Source organism: Gigantopelta aegis, chromosome 10 (genome assembly GCF_016097555.1).
Source record: "Gigantopelta aegis isolate Gae_Host chromosome 10, Gae_host_genome, whole genome shotgun sequence".
NCBI classification, from domain to species: Eukaryota; Metazoa; Mollusca; class Gastropoda; order Neomphalida; family Peltospiridae; genus Gigantopelta; species Gigantopelta aegis.
Window position 1 is genome coordinate 78685795 of NC_054708.1, and position 13453 is coordinate 78699247.

Consider the following 13453-nt stretch of genomic DNA (forward strand, 5'->3'; position numbering starts at 1 on the left):
GAACTAATAAAATATAGTATTTATTTCAATTTGTAAAGCATAAAATATGCACAGGTTATACAGCAATCTTACCTGCAATAAAAAAGCTGGTGGAAGGTGGATATCCAATCTGGAAAAAAAAACCAAAACAAAATTCAACATTATAACTTATTGTTAATTGTAATAATACTATAGGAGAGAAAACACATATCCTATGATATTGCATCCTCTTATGCCTAGCTCACTGTCAACTGTTACGACGGAGTTGACCAAATCAACAGTTGCATTGTAATTTCTCCAACTCCCAACTTATAGTGGGTGCACCCATATTAATGGGTTATACGATGAGAATCTAGTTGTACGAGTGCTAAGACTAGCAACTGTACAGTCACAGAAGTCGTGAGAGCAGAAAGTTGGTCAACTTTGTGCTGGTAATTGGTAGTCTGAGCCTATCATTAGTGTAGCTGGACAGGATATGTGCTTGTATTGCAGGATCAAACCATTTTGGTGGATCCATTGGGGTTGGTTTTTTCCAATCAATGCTCCATGTCTGCTGTATGAAAAATCTGGTGTTTTTAGTCTGCACATAAAATATTACTTCCTGCTAATGAGAAAATGTAATGGGTTTCCTCAGAAGATTGTAAGTGTCAAAATTATTGAATGTTTGAAAACCAAAACCCAGACCTCACCATTTAAGGGGAGCTTCATCACATTTGCTCCCCATTGCTCCCCTGAGACTAGTTCAAGGAGAGTAATTTAGCTCTCCTTGGCACTTGAATTTATTTGGTATCAGTATGATATCATCTTAATTTAAATGCTCTCCATGATCTTATGTTATGGGAGCAATTAATCACTCCCCTCATTGGTTTTTATGTTAAGGCTTAAAAGGTTAATAATTAATATATTAATGTGAATATTTTGCAAAGATATATTATTTTCAATATCTTTTAGCTAGCACTGCTTTATGGTATTTCGCTCAATCCAATATTATACCATAACAATCTTATATATTATGGTATTTTGCATGCAAACCTGTTAGTGTTACTACATGTATATCACCCTGTATTGTTTTGATAAATCTTTGCTATGTTACTATGACCCTGTAATATTTTGATAAACCTTTGTTATATTACTTCTTATGGTCTTTTAAAACGTTACTTTCTGTCTTGTAGTGTTTTGCAAAATCTATGTTATTTTACATCTCATGGTATTTTGCAAAAGTGTTAGTTTCAATACATTGTATATATTAATCTTTGTCTTATATATCTACAGCATTTTTCATCTTATGTATGGCTTGGTGGAGCCATTGGGTTTTTTCCCAATTACAACTTGGTGTATCAAAGGCCATGGTATGTGTTGTCCTGACTGTGGACAAATTAATATGAAACATCCTTTGCCACTAATGTGAAAACTGTAGCAGGTTTTCTGTGAAGACTAAGTGCAAGTGTTAGAAGTACAATATATTTGAAATCCAATACTCAGTGATTAGTTAATCAATGTTTTCTTCTAATGTTGTTAAACAAACTTTGACTTTAAATATGGTTACATTTTATGGCATTTTGCTAAGTTGTTTGCTAATTATTTAAATCTAACAATATTCTTCAACATTTACGGTATTTTTGCAGTATTTATAATGGTAGTAGTAAACAATATGCAACTAAAGTGTCTTCATGCTAGTTCACAAACTTTATGTTTTGTGACATCTAATGTTGTTTACCGACATGTCATTTTGGTACTAATTATAATGGTCTTTTTCAATCTAATATACTGGACTCAACAATTCCTAATTCCAATTAACTAAGCCCATGTAGTGGACAGAAATGCCTGCTAATTAACTGCCAATATATGCTGAAAACTAAAATCTGACCAGTAATTCCCATCTAGCATGGCTTCTTACAAAACTCTGGAAGTATAGAATGAATGAATGTTTAACGACACCCCAGCACGAAAAATACATTGGCTATTAGGTGTCAAACTATGGTAATGCAAACAAATAAAGTGATGATCAACATCAATATAAAAATTCAAGATTTAACTAAAAACAGTGTAAAGAACTGTGCAAAAACACAAACATAACAGATAGATACTGACTTTTACTCTAAATTTCAATTGTATCTCGAAGAAAACAAGGGGATTTGTGCTGTATTGGCCATTCTCAAAGAGAATGTTACACCCCTGCACCACAGTGAGGTTACAGCATGCGCAAGGGCTGGAAGTATAGAGAAATTTTTTCTATTACAACTGTCTTTGATGGAAAAATCTTAATATGCTTTTTAAAAATCAATACAAATCTGAAGAGAAATATATTGATTTTTATGTACAAGTGAATGCACAGTTTTGATTGTTCAGACATTTGGACTTTATGAACCCCTCTTCTTTTTTCTAATAAAGGGAAACGACAATAATAAAAGCAGTTATAAAGAATAAACTAGTGGAAAAAAGAAAAAGGAATATTGATTTAAAGATACCACAGTTATTTTTAAATATACAGCCATATGGTTATTTTCACTGAGTTGCATATTCCACCTGCAAACTATTTAAAAAAGACAGAGAAATACAAGACTCACAAGAGACTTGACAGCCAACAGCCAATGTACTTTTAGTCCGGGGTGGGGGGGTGGGGGGGTCATTAAACATTCATTCATTCATAGAGACAACACAACAATTAACAAAACAACAGCAACAATTAAAAAAAAATATATGTTTTCTCACTTAATATGCTAAGCAAATTTCTGAATACAAAGTAATAAGTGTAACCCATCTGTATTATATATTTCAATGTAACACAAAATTTTAAAATTATTTTTAATTATTTGAGGGGAAAAAGCTTATCTACAATAGAGATAAAGTAAGATTAAAACGTAATTGTAAACTATGGTATATTCCTGATCATGATATCTAAATGATTATTTATGAATTTTGGTCACCGTCTGGTTCATTCTCCAAATTAAACAGGATCCCAGTTGTCTGTATTTCAAAGAATGAAAATAATGTATGTTTACATTACGTGACACCATGCAATCTGTTCTGTGTTAATTAGCAATGAACACTGGGGACATTGAAAATCAGCAACGAATGCTTGTACAAAAGTATCATTTGAAGGGCATTAATTAATTTAACTGGAAGTTGGACATAAAATTTGGGTTTTTAAAACATTTTTTACAACTGGTAGATGACACATAATTCATGATACATATAATACATAAAGCTGCTACAAGTTTGTTTTCTTGAATCACACCACTAGAGTACATTGATTAATTAATCATCGGCTATTGGATGTCAAACATTTGGTAATTCTTACTTGTAGTCATCAGAGGAAACACGTTACATTTTTCCTAATGTGCAGCAAGGGATCTTTTATATGCACAATCCCACAGACAGGATAGTACATACCACAGGCTTTGCAATATCAGTCGTGGTGCACTGGTTGGAATGAGAAAAAACCCAAGCAGTAGAATGGATCCATCGAGGTGGTTCAATCCCTCAACGCAATCATCTCAAGCAAACACTCAACCGACTGAGCTAAATCCCACCCCTCTGCTGCAAAGTACAGTATTCCTGATGCATGAATTAAAGATATTGTGTAATCCAAAGTAGACTGATAATGGAACAATTAAAGTGAAGAAAGTATTCCTGATGCATGAATTAAAGATATTGTGTAATCCAAAGTAGACTGATAATGGAACAATTAAAGTGAAGAAAGTATTTCTGATGCATGAATTAAAGATATTGTGTAATTCAAAGGAGACTGATAATGGAACAATTAAAGTGAAGAAAGTATTCCTGAAGCATGAATTAAAGATATTGTGTAATCCAAAGGAGACTGATAATGGAACAATTAAAGTGAAGAAAGTATTCCTGATGCATGAATTAAAGATATTGTGTAATTCAAAGGAGACTGATAATGGAACAATTAAAGTGAAGAAAGTATTCCTGAAGCATGAATTAAAGGTAGTACTATACCAAATAACTTCCGGCTGGGTCAAAGTTCGAGGTGCACCCAACTTTTGATAGAGAAGTGAACACCACAAGTCCTGTGATTGGTTATAAATGTGAGTGTGTTGGTTGTAAAAAATAATAGTTTCATCTGGGTAAAATAAATGTGCAATTTTATTTCATCTAGTACCAATGTGTCAAGTGGCCTTGTGCTTGAAACATGTATGGGATACCTGTAAAAAAAAGTACTCAAATTTTGTGCGAAACTAGGGTAGTCATAGACGCTACCCGTTATCTCAGAAACGAGCAGCTTGACCCCCATTTTTTTCTGATTCACTTTAAGTGTAAGGGGTGGTAGTATTTATATCCGTGGCGTTTATGTCGGTTGATACGTTGCAGGTAGGAGTTTTAGCCGCATATGTTACTATTGTCGTCTATGGGATTTGATTTGGTAGTATACACCCTATAGCACATATTCAGTGCATAATAAAAAATATTATGATTTTGTCATTTTATTTAATTAAACTATACTGGTTGATTAACTAGCCATCACTCGATCATGCAAGTTCACAATGACCTTGACCTTGACAATAATCTCTGTACATGGCTCTGAATGGAGTTTGAATCAAAGTTAGCACTGAAGAAAAGTTGGTTTTGGCCTATAATTCATACTGTAAAGATTTCAATAATTTCTTTTTACATGGTATTTGACTTGCCATATACAACTGCTCTTAAATATGGTATTATATATAGGCAACCTGAACTAAGATTTTAATAGCAATTTATTTTTATATTAAAAATAGCATGTGCCAATAGTGGGTTAATGTCTTTAGTTTCCATTAACATTGTTAATTTTTTATGTATGAAATTCTGAAAACTCAAATTTGTAAAGAAGTTGATTTTTATTGTCATTTTGACATATTTATAGAGTGCTAAGTTATATTTTAGACAAATTTGTAGTTTTATGCAAAATTTAAAGTAAATTTGAAGAAAAACTTTACCAAAAACATAATTAAATTTGTTGTCACTATTGTGCCTTCTGTTCTTATTTGTACATAACAATAAGATTGTTAAACATATACTTAGATCTCCAGATCATTTTTGTTTCTTAATAATCACTTAGTTAGCTCTCATGAAAAGCATTTTGAGTTTATACTAGATTCAGAACCAATTTTTTCAGATTTGATTATCTGCCTTGGATTAAGTTGATAATTTATTTTATTGTTAAAGCTGTATTACCTAATGTTACTAGCTAAATAAAATGCTGGATTACAGATTGTAGGAATACATCTAATGTACATATTGTATTCATCCGGATTAGAAAATAATGCAAGAAAATAGATGTTCGGGTAATTTTGTCATTTAAAAATAGTTTTTTTCAGTAATTAATCAAAAATAAATGTGTTAAAGCTGCATGATTATTCCAGATATCACAACTATTAAAACCTCCAACTACAGTAGGCTATAAATAAAATATAGTCAGGAATATTGGTGGCTGCCAATGGTTTTGATGGTTCATTATGAAAATCAGCATGGCCGATGGATTTGAAATTCCCACACCTGGTAACTTGAAGACACCCACACCCAGCATACAGGATTTCCTCCCAACACTAATGTTCGGGACATTAAGTCATTACTTCATACAGGTACAGTCATGTTTGTGTTTCCTTCCTCAGACAGTGTATTTTTTTAATACTGATATTTCTTTGATGTGCCTGTTAAGGTCTTCATAATCTAGGGGTCAATCAAGTGCATGTGTTTTAATGGCATTCTTTAAAGGGGTAGAGGTACTCTGACTATCTTTGTTGTCTCTACATATATACCTGAGTACACACACCCAACTGAAAGTAAATATCTTCAGGAGTTTTATTTTAAAACATTTTGTTGTTTAATATGACATATTGCATTTGTACAAAACTATATGCAATATATATGCTTTTTGAGGTGTACATTATATTAGGTTGCACTGTAGAAACAACAGTTTCAGTGAGGTTGTCAGTTTATGTCAGAATACACCAGATCCTGGTTGTCATAAAGACACATAGCTGGACACTTTTTGAAAAATGTATGTTATCAGTATAGGTAGTACTATACCAAATAACTTCCGGCTGGGTCAAAGTTCGAGGTGCACCCAACTTTTGATAGAGAAGTGAACACCACAAGTCCTGTGATTGGTTATAAATGTGAGTGTGTTGGTTGTAAAAAATAATAGTTTCATCTGGGTAAAATAAATGTGCAATTTTATTTCATCTAGTACCAATGTGTCAAGTGGCCTTGTGCTTGAAACATGTATGGGATACCTGTAAAAAAAAGTACTCAAATTTTGTGCGAAACTAGGGTAGTCATAGACGCTACCCGTTATCTCAGAAACGAGCAGCTTGACCCCCATTTTTTTCTGATTCACTTTAAGTGTAAGGGGTGGTAGTATTTATATCCGTGGCGTTTATGTCGGTTGATACGTTGCAGGTAGGAGTTTTAGCCGCATATGTTACTATTGTCGTCTATGGGATTTGATTTGGTAGTATACACCCTACAGATATTGTGTAATCCAAAGGAGACTGATAATGGAACAATTAAAGTGAAGAAAGTATTGCTGATGCATGAATTAAAGATATTGTGTAATCCAAAGGAGACTGATAATGGAACAATTAAAGTGAAGAAAGTATTCCTGATGCATGAATTAAAGATATTGTGTAATCCAAAGGAGACTGATAATGGAACAATTAAAGTGAAGAAAGTATTCCTGATGCATGAATTAAAGATACTGTGTAATCCAAAGGAGACTGATAATGGAACAATTAAAGTGAAGAAAGTATTCCTGATGCATGAATTAAAGATACTCTGCAATCCAAAGGAGACTGATAATGGAACAATTAAAGTGAAGAAAGTATTCCTGATGCATGAATTAAAGATACTGTGTAATCCAAAGGAGACTGATAATGGAACAATTAAAGTGAAGAAAGTATTCCTGATGCATGAATTAAAGATACTCTGCAATCCAAAGGAGACTGATAATGGAACAATTAAAGTCAAGAAAGTATTCCTGATGCATGAATTAAAGATACTGTGTAATCCAAAGGAGACTGATAATGGAACAATTAAAGTCAAGAAAGTATTCCTGATGCATGAATTAAAGATACTGTGTAATCCAAAGGAGACTGATAATGGAACAATTAAAGTGAAGAAAGTATTCCTGATGCATGAATTAAAGATATTGTGTAATCCAAAGGAGACTGATAATGGAACAATTAAAGTGAAGAAAACAAAAAGGAAAAGAAAGAAATGTTTCATTTAACAATGCACTCAACACATTTTATTTATGGTTATATGGCGTTAGACATATGGTTAAGGACCACACAGATATTGAGAGAGGAAACCCGCTGTCGCCACTTCATGGGCTACTCTTTTCAATTAGCACCGGCCTTGGTGGCGTCGTGGTTAGGCCATTGGTCTACAGGCTGGTAGGTAATGGGTTCAGATCCCAGTCGAAGCATGGGATTTTTAATCCAGATACCGACTCCAAACCCTGTGTGAGTGCTCCGCAAGGCTCAATGGGTAGGTGTAAACCACTTGCACCGACCAGTGATCCATAACTGGTTCAACAAAGGCCATGGTTTGTGCTATCCTGCCTGTGGGAAGCGCAAATAAAAGATCCCCTGCTGCTAATCGGAAAGAGTAGCCCATGTAGTGGCGACAGCGGGTTTCCTCTCAAAATCTGTGTGGTCCTTAACCATATGTCTGACACCATATAACCGTAAATAAAATGTGTTGAGTGTGTCATTAAATAAAACATTTCTTTCTTTCTTTTCAATTAGCAGCAAGGGATCTTTTATATGCACCATCCCACAGACAGGGTAGGACATACCACAGCCTTTGATATACCAGTTGTGGTGCACTGGCTGGAATGAGAAATAACCCAATGGGCCCACTGATGGGGATCGATCCCAGACCGACCACACATCAAGTGAGCGCTTTACCACTGGTCTACGTCCCACCCCAAAACAAAGAGTAAGCATATGAAGCATCCAATTAAATGTTTTTTCCTCCCCATCAAATTTCCAAAGTAGACTGGTGACATTTTTATAGAGAAAAATAACACATAAAAAAAACTAATTACAAGAGCTGTACACTGAAAGAAAGTAACTTAGATTTCTTCTGTTGTTGTTTTTTTTTTAGGTTTTTTTGGTCATTTTACTATTTTTAAAGGAGAGATTACTGTAAAATAAATTAATTTTGCGAGATCAAATTTTCGCAATTTAATGAAAATGAGTTGGTTCTCCAGCATTTATTTTCATGAATTCCCATCCCTCCCTCAATAAATAAAAAAAGAAGTACCAGAGCTGATGTTAATAATTTTGATGTTTATTGTTTACAAAATACTGTAAGCTTACACAAGGTGCTTAGGGTTGGACTATACCAATGCAAATCCCATAGGTGACCATGTTAACATTTGTGTTTAAAAACACTATATGCAATATATCAACCAAACTATGACCCATAAATATCAGTACTACAACCCCTACCTCAAAGTATTAACTGCAGAAAATGGTACCTCTCATGGCTCATTTTCGGTATAACCAGATGTTTTTACAACACCCCTAGTTTCGCACAAAATGTTTGTACTTTTTTTTACATGTACCCCATACATGTTCCAAGCACAAGGCTACTTGACACAGTGGTACTAGATGAATTAAAATTGTATACATTTTTAGCCAGATGAAACTAATTTTTTTTACAACCAACACACTCACATTTATAACCAATCACAGGACTTGTGGTATTAACTTTTCTATCAAAAGTTTGGTGCACCTCGAACTTCGACCCAGCCGGAAATTAATTGGTATAGTGCTACCTATACTGATAACATACATGTTTCAAAAGGTGGCGGATCATGTGTTTTTATAAGAACCAGGATCTGGTGTCTTTTAACATAAACTGACAACTTCACTGAAACTGTTGTTCAGTGCAACCTAATACAGTACACCTCACAAGGCACATGTATTTTGGACAGTTTTGTACAAATGCAATATGTCATATTTGAAAAAAATAATTAAAAAATAATAATACTCCTGAAGATATTTACTGTCAGATGTGTGTGTGTGCTCAGCTATATGTATAGAGACAACATGGATATTCAGAGTACCTCAACTCCTTAAACCTATTCCATTGAAACACATGTACTTGACTGACCCCTAGATTATGAAGACCTCAATAGGCACATCAAAGAAATATCAGTATTAAAAAAATGCAATGTCTGAGGAAGGAAAGATCAACATGACTGCACCTGTATGAAGTAATGACTTCATGTCCTGCACATCACTGTTGGAGGGAAATCCTGTATGCTGAGTGTGGCTGTCTTCAAGTTACCATGTGCGGGAATTTCAAATCCATCAGCTATGCAGATTTTAAAAATGGACCATCAAAACCACTGGCAGCCACCAATATTCCTGACTATATTTTATGTATACCCTACTGTAGTTGGAGGTTTTAAATATTTCTAATATTTGGAATTATCATGCAGCTTTCACATATTTATTTTTGATTCGTTACTAAAAAAACCCATGTTTTTAAATGACATAATTACCCGAACATCTATTTTATTGCATTTTTTTCTAATCCAGATCAATACAATATGTATATTGGATGTATTCCTACAATCTGTAATCCAGCATATTATTTAGCTATTAACATTGGATAATACAGCTTTAACAATAAAATAAATTATCAACTTACACCAAGGTAGATAATCAAATCTGGAAAAATTGGTTCTAAATCTAGTATACACTTAAAATGCACTTCATAGGAGCAAACTAAGTGATTATTTTTTTAAAAGATTTGATCTAGAGACCTAAAGATATGTTTAACAAGCTTATTGTTATGTATAAATGAGAACAGAAGGCACAATAGTGACCAAAACTTTAATTATGGCTTTGGTAAAGTTTTTCTTCAAATTAATTTTTGTGTGTGCATAAAACTACAAATTTGTCTAAAATATGACTTAGCACCCTATAAGTATGTCAAAAGGACAATAAAAAATCAAGGTCTTTAAAAACTTAAGCTTTCATGAGGAACATACATGAAACATTAACTATGTTTATGGATATTAAAGACATTAACCCAGTATTGGCAAATGTTATTTTTAATATAAAAATAAATTGCTATTAAAATCTAAGTTCAGATTGCCTAGATATATTACCATATTTAAGAGTAGTTGTATATGGCAAGTCAAACACCATGTAAATAAAAATATTCAAATCTTTATAGTATGAATTATAGGCCAAAACCAACTTTTCCTCACTGCTAATTTTTATTCAAACTCCATTCAGAGCCATGTACAGTAATTATTGTCAAGGTCAAGGTCATTGTGAACTTACATGGCCGAGTGACAGCTAATTAATCAAATAGTATGGTTTAATTTAATTAAATGACACAAATCATAATCTTTTTTATTATGCACTGAATATGTGCTATAGGTTGGACTATACCAATTCAAATCCCATAGGCGACCATGTTAACGTTTGTGTTTAAAAACACTATATGCAATATATCAACCAAACTATGACCCATAAATATCAGTACTACAACCCCTACCTCAAAGTATTAACTGCAGAAAATGGTACCTTTCATGGCTCATTTTCGGTGTAACCAGATGTTTTTACAACACCCCTAGTTTTGCACAAAATTTTAGTACTTTTTTTTACATGTACCCCATACATGTTCCAAGCACAAGGCTACTTGACACAGTGGTACTAGATGAATTAAAATTATATAAATTTTTAGCCCAGATGAAACTAATTTTTTTTACAACCAACGCACTCACATTTATAACCAATCACAGGACTTGTGGTGTTAACTTCTCTATCAAAAGTTCGGTGCACCTCGAACTTCGACCCAGCCGGAAATTAATTGGTATAGTACTACCTTAGGCTAACCCATGCTCTTTTTCATAATACTCAAACGTGTTATAAAAACCGAACCCGAAAACAAAATGGAATCTGAAGGTGCAATGTTAGCGCAAGTTTGACTTAAACATCATTTATTACTGTCAAAATACTTGTTCAGTACGGTTTATGACTGAACAGGTAAATAAAATCTTTAGTGTGAAATCCACATATGAACTATGAGTATAGTACCGCTACAGCATACAAGCCCAACCCAGATACTTTTTCACTTCCACATTTTAACATACTGTGATGTTTACTTCCATTTTATAAACACGTGTACTGCTTTCACTTATGAAAGAAAACCATACAAACCTTCATATAGTTTATTATTATGCGTCGCTTCGTGATATAAAGTTTTAAGTGTCCAGGACACAATATTTCACGCGAACCGCCGTTCTGTTCGCGTGTCGGTTACACAGAATTAAATTTACGCGAACCGCAAATCGGTTACGTCATGACCTGTAGACATTCAGAAATTAAAACTTGCAGACTCCACGATTACAGGAAGTTTTTTCATGCAGACGTACTACTAGTATTCTGACCAATATTTTAGACTGATTTTTTAGATACTTGATGCACAGCAAACCAGTATACAACAGTATATTGCAACGGTTGTAACTTGCGACCAGACCTGTCAACCTTTAGTCAAGAAAAAGCAGGAGGTGTGTGTTGAAAAAGCAGGAGATTTTGTCAAAACACTGAAGATTTTTTAACTGCACACGATTTAACACAAGTTTTAAAAAAAATACTACAATAAGTTATATGAACACTACATAATGTCATGTATACTTGTCAACATTAGTTATTGGCATTAAAAAAAATAAAAATAAAAATAATAATAATAATAATAATAATTTAAAACAAATTATATACCGTAAAATGGGGTAATAAGGGACTACCTGGTAATAAGGGACATTTTTCTGAAAAAAACTTTCATTGCATATTTTCATTTTGTTTTGAAACAGAGAAGCAAAGCAACATTTTTTTATTGAAGACTAATGTATTGTTGAAGAATACAAGGTAAGTTGTTTATTCATTATTGCTTGTATGTTGGGAGAGAGTAGATTGAAAAAATGTGCGAATTTCATGAAAAAAATATGTTGGTCAAAACTTTATCTGTCCAGGATTAGCCAAAAGAAGCACACAAGAAATCACCATTGCTAGAAGTAGTGAAACATATCAGATACAATTATATAGAATATCACAAAGATATGAGTATTTATTGTGATAAAAAAAAAAATCATTTTTAATTTGAGGTAAAAAGTGCTTCAACCTGGGGTAATAAGAGACAGTATGCTGCACACATATAAACCAAAGTTGGGTGCAAAACTTTGTAAAAAACATTCAAAAGAAGACATATTAAAGGCTGTTAATACTGTTAATAGTGGACTTTGAGTTTGAATGTACAAGAAGGCGACTATGTCTTGCTCACTGACGATAATGAGATATATCCAGGTGTAATAACATTGACGAAGGATAACAGATGCTCAATAAAAGCAATGGAGAAGAGTGTTGGGAATTGGAAGTGGCCCAAAACAACTGGCATTTTATTCTATCCAATGGAGGACTTGAAACAAAAGATCGAAAAACCGAACGAATTGAAATGGGGTGTTATGGAAGTGAAGGAATTGAAGCTTCATTTTGCCCAAAAGAAAGAATCTGTTGACATGTGTTACAATTGTTTAGATGACAAAAACTATTGTTAAAACATTTTCTGTTGTATTTTAAACCATCCAAGATCTGGAGAACAGATTATTTTTATTTTTCTGTGATTAGTTCATTTTGTGCCAAAAGGAGGACCCCGCCGGGCTTACTCAGGTTTATTTAGAGCTCTGATTTACTTGTTTTCTATTGTTTTGTTGTAAAACATTATTAAATTTATTTTTTAAAATATGCTCTTTGTTCTTTATAACCCCTATTGAAGTTATAATAGGAACATCAACTAAAACCAATGGCAATCCCTTATAACCCCATCCATGGGGTAATAAGGGACAGTCATTAGAAAAAGAAAAAAAAAATACTTGGAGTTTAGATTTTGGAACATGGCATGACCCATTGAGAAGTCTGACCAAGTAGTCACAAAATGGCATAGGACTTCCTCCCACATAAGTTAGATGTATGGATAATTTATAAGAAAAGTGTCAAAATCGTACCCTTATTACCCCATTTTACGGTATATATTAAATTTTGTTTTAATTATTTTTAAATATTATTATGATTTAATACATATTTTTAAAAATAACTCTTATCCAAAAATCTTAAGACAAACAAATTTAAACATTAATTAGTACATTTACGGTATTACACTTACAGGTTGCATCATCGTTATTTGTGTTTCGTGAAAAGTAGACCCAAGACAAATTTATATAGGGTAGGTTGGTGATATTCCGACCCCTTATGGACGCACCACACTTGTAGAAGGTATTCCAACTCCAAAAGATTGATCCTGTTGTTTCCCATAGCGTCGACATGCATATTCTAACCAGTAGTGGTCCACTCTAGCCAATCGGTGCCTGTTTCTTTTATATATTCTCATTTTATTGGCTAGTGTCGATCAGGATAAACCCAACCCCATTCCAGTAAATTCCGACTAC

At 33.3% G+C, this 13453-nt stretch overlaps 1 long non-coding RNA gene across 1 annotated transcript in view; it reads right to left on the bottom strand.

The window, feature by feature from the left end:
• LOC121384447 overlaps positions 1-13453 on the bottom strand; it is a 220808-nt gene that overhangs the window by 8722 nt on the left and 198633 nt on the right. Inside the window, exon 4 of the long non-coding RNA XR_005959389.1 lies at positions 73-109. This is a non-coding gene — a long non-coding RNA (uncharacterized LOC121384447). The remainder of the gene's footprint in view (positions 1-72; positions 110-13453) is intronic.